At 29.4% G+C, this 4,554-nt stretch overlaps 1 long non-coding RNA gene across 2 annotated transcripts; it reads right to left on the minus strand.

Moving 5' to 3' along the window:
• Nucleotides 1-2,363: 2,363 nt before the first annotated feature.
• Nucleotides 2,364-3,303, minus strand: LOC122520517. Of its 2 annotated transcripts, XR_006304556.1 has the most exons (4): nucleotides 3,154-3,303; nucleotides 2,867-3,024; nucleotides 2,484-2,721; nucleotides 2,364-2,414 (listed from the first exon to the last, which is right to left on the minus strand). It is a non-coding gene; the product is annotated as an uncharacterized LOC122520517 (long non-coding RNA). The 2 variants fall into 2 exon arrangements; XR_006304555.1 differs by lacking the exon at nucleotides 3,154-3,303 and having other exon boundaries at nucleotides 2,867-3,101.
• Nucleotides 3,304-4,554: the final 1,251 nt, after the last annotated feature.

Here is a 4,554-nt window from a genome sequence, read left to right on the forward strand (position 1 = left end):
GTCGTTGAACGTTCTACGTAGGAGAATTTATTGCATGAGATTAGGTAATTTGTGATGTGCAAGTGCCATGCACGGGCACGACCACAGTGCAGACATTGATCAAGCTCGGTTATCTACGTGAACTATGTCACCCGCATCGGTTCATTTCCTTACGAATTTCACTCTCGCTTCTCTCTCTCTCTCTCAAATATTTGATATCGTTTGAATTTTTCGCTTGGATTTTCATTTAATTTTTTGTTTTTTTTTAATCAACTAATGTAATGTATTTTAATTTGCATACGTATTATATGATGGTGTGATCGATATTTAAAAAAAAAAATTTGTTGTTTTTAGTAATATTCTGTTTTCCGAGTAAGAAAATTTATTGGTAAAAAGTGAATCATTCCGTGGAAAGCCATTTAACGCCCAACTCTTATAGTTCAACAAGATAAAGTCCAATGAACCGAGATTAGGTTTAGCTACGGTCGGTATAGATAGTATATTCGGCGCCCTTGTTAAAACCATCGCTTCGGAGAGACCGTTGATGCCTTTATGGGTTTTGACTATGGGGAAATATGACGACAGACTTTTACTATCCAGTAACCCTCTTTTTTTCTTTACTTCTCCTACTTCTTTATCTCCTCGAAGACTATCTTTCGATATTGCTCCCGTAACGGTTTTTTTCAGGTCAGGGATTTTAGTAAGCAGATAATCCAATTTCGTGGCACGAAGTATTCTTGTTGACGTTCAATCGAAATACCATTAAACGAAGGACCAAATAAAGTAGAATCTCAGTAAATTTAACGTCACGTTTTTTTGGAATTTGACCTTATACGATGGACTTGGTCCAAAAATTCTACTGGCTTATCTATTGACTCTTGATATCACCAATCGTAAAAAATGAACTAACAAGATTATACAGGTAAATGCGTGTTATCTTGAAATGAAAATAGAAAATGGTAAAGTTATAAGATTAGAATTACGCATGATTTTCTCTCTCTCTCTCTCTCTCTGTTCTTCTTTGTAATAATTAATTCAATTCTACATGTTCAGCGAGTTTTATTCCTCTTCTTCAGTTTGCTCCTGACATACACTCTAGAGAATTTCCATCGTAAATATTTTTCCTAGCAGACTCATCGTTTCTTTCTTTCTTTCCATTTATTTCCATAATTGAATACAATTAAAAAAAAACTTCAAATTAAAGACAATAGAGCTTTTAATTCAATTATAGCAAAGTCTTCGTTTCTATTTGATTTGTTCGATCGATATGTATACCTATCTATTGTGAAACGCATAAAATATTAAATGTCAATTTGAAATTATAGCAAATATATATATTCGTAGATAGTGGTTGGGAATAGAACATAGTTTTTTTTTTCGAATAATTAAACTCGCGTCACGTGACATCAATACTATACACAAACGAAATTAATAATTAATTTCTACTATCCAATATGAGAAAATGTATGACTGCTGAGAGAGAAGTGGGATATCAAGATTTTTCAAGTTCATAGTTATTTAATTTAAAAATTCTCGACTCGACAGACTTCGCTGCTTAAAGTGCAACGCCGCACAAAATTCGTACATAATATGGCTTATAACATTATTCGGTGCAGCGTTGTATGTCGTACAAGGAGAGTGTAACAAATCCAACAGTAACTTGAAACTATACTAAACTTTTGTACAAAAAAAAGTATATAATGATAACGAAACGGAGAATCGTTGGATTGATTTTAAAAATATTCATTACAAAAATTATTTTCCTTTTTTTGTATTAAAGCAATTTTAGTAATTTCTAGACACTTGTCTGGTTCGATCTATGAAAGTTTATCAATCATTTCAACGTTCTTTGAATAATGCACTGTTCATTGTGGAAAGTTATATGCTCTCTCTTCCAGTAAAATAATTGAAAATCTATGAAGAAAGAATAAGTTTATTATTGCTATAAATAAATATTTTTCAAGAAAATTATAATATTTGTTTCTTTTTCAGAAGCAAAATTCTTATTTTTACCTTTTAAAAGATTCATGTCTTGCTTATTCTTTATAACTGCAACTGAATTTTATTCGCATAAAAATTTAAATGGAATCTCTATGAAGAAGACATTAGTTGATGCAAGTCTACAATATTTTCTTGCAAGTTAATAAGCAATAATATCTCTTTCAATACCTGGTATGACGCTTGGAAAAACATTACGCACAAGTATATATTTTCTTAATATATTGTATTTGCTATTAGTTTTTCAAATTTATAATAACTAAGATGCATTCTTTCTTCACTTCCTTTGATAGAATATTAATAGATTTGATTTTCTCCCATTATACGTAAAAAGAAGGCGGTATCTTCCAAAATCTATAATGATTGCAGTGTTGTCAGCTTTTTCTCATCGTTGTTGGAAGTTACATACTTTTTCTTCCAGTAAAATAATTGAAAACCTATGAAGAAAGAATAAGTTTAATAATGCCATAAATAATTATTTTTTAAGAGAATTATATAATGTTTACCTTTTAACAGATTCTGGTATTGATTATTCCTTGTAACTGCGGCTGCATTTTATTCGCATAATAATTCACATAGACTCTCTATGAAGGAAACATTAGTTAAAAGAAATCTTTATATCGTTAACCCATTGAAAAATGAAATTTATATGCATAGATCCGATGCTGTAATGGACTTTTTTTCTTGGATGTGTTACGGTCTTTGATTGGAATAAAAAATGAAGAGCCGCATACTTAGCTAAATCTAATTAAGAAAGTAGTGTATGTATGAAATATAAAAAATATAAAAAGAGAAGCAGAGCATATAAATTAAATTAAAAAACAATATAATACATATATTTTACAGAGTAAAGTATTTTAATTGAACAAAATATTGCTATTCTACTTACTATTGTCTGTTATAATACCAGGATAAAGAGAACGATTTATAACTCATCAATTTCATCTTAGATCGAAATCAGAAAAATGTCATCGTATGGTAAAGGCATAAAAAAAATCACACAGCATGTTATCTTGTTTATTCATGTTTAACCTAAGTTGATGATCACTATAGAGAAGAAATGAAACGTATTAAAACTAATAAATGATAATACATACCTCAGTTAACCTAAAAAACTAATAAATAATAATACATATCTCAGTTAACCTCAAATAACTAATAAATAATAATACATACCTCAATTAACTTCAAAAAAGACTTTTATTACTAATATTCACAAATGATAAAAATCACAAAAATGTAAAATAAGAGAAACGACGATGATAACGTCAGTTATTCGTCCTTCTTTCACAACACTATTCGTTGATCACCCGTACGGTTAATAACAATGACTAATGTATCTTTATTTAACGAACTTTTATAAACTAAATACGTTCTCACTTTTCTTTGCTTATATACCATCATAGAGGCGCGCGGATCATACTTAGCGCGCCAAGTTTAAAGAGAATATATTCTCTTTACATATATATATTTATTTATGAATGTTTTCTATAATTTTTCACTATACTCATATTATATATATATATAAGGCAATTTTTTGCTTGGTAATGATGGTAACTACGGTTGAATAATTAGTATAACGGTTGATGCTAAGTTGAAACTGAATCAACAATATGTACAGCTTCCTTTTATTATGATTAAAACGAATATAACTTAAATCAATACACATAGATTATAACAAAAATATCTCTACGAGTTTACTTCTCGTCTCACGAAGTTACGACTCTCAAGGGCCACGGCCAGGCGACTTCAGCTTGGTCTGTGTGGCCGTCACGCCAAAGCTTGGCGCCACCGGCACTCTTACCGTCACGCCTCTAGTGACGAAACCAAAGAATTAAGAAAACACCAAGTATATGAACAACCGCTACTATTCGCTCTCTTCCGTTCCAACCACCGAGCGAGATACACGCGTTTTACTAGCAGCGACCAAAAGACTGAACACTAGTTACTACTTCCGTTTCTCTTTATTACATTTTGTTAAGTTTAAAATATATATTTTGTAAATCCTTTTTGATACGTTTGAAAATATAAAAATATTCTAATAATAATATTCCTAGTGAATTAATAATGATTGCATACCGACGAACACGCTACATCTGAGTGTCAAGCAGCACCCTCTAGCGAGTCGCCTTACAGTTTGGATTTATCCCCAAACTTATATATATATACACATATTAAATATATCAAAAATATTGAATTTTATTGAATAATTTTATATTTTAAATTGAACGAAATAATATTCGTATTATTATTTAAAGTAATAATTAGTTATTATTTATGTTTGTTTGTTTTAAATTATTTATCAGGCTATTATATTATAATACTTCCAATCACATTGAATAATTCGTATTGTTTATAATAAATGTATAAATAAAAATGTATGATTTTATTTCTCATTTTATATTATTTAAACACGAAATAACACATAATTCAAATCTTTTTTTTTAAATTTACAATAATTTATCCAGTTTAAATCAGGATTTATAGATGCCGGAATGTTTTCCGATAATTGCATTGAAATTTTTCAAATATCTTCTTTAGTAGATAATTTGTTTTTTATCTTCGATTTGTATCTTT

The sequence above is a fragment of the Polistes fuscatus genome, unplaced genomic scaffold (genome assembly GCF_010416935.1).
Source record: "Polistes fuscatus isolate 324 unplaced genomic scaffold, CU_Pfus_HIC Scaffold39, whole genome shotgun sequence".
Taxonomy (NCBI): domain Eukaryota; kingdom Metazoa; phylum Arthropoda; class Insecta; order Hymenoptera; family Vespidae; genus Polistes; species Polistes fuscatus.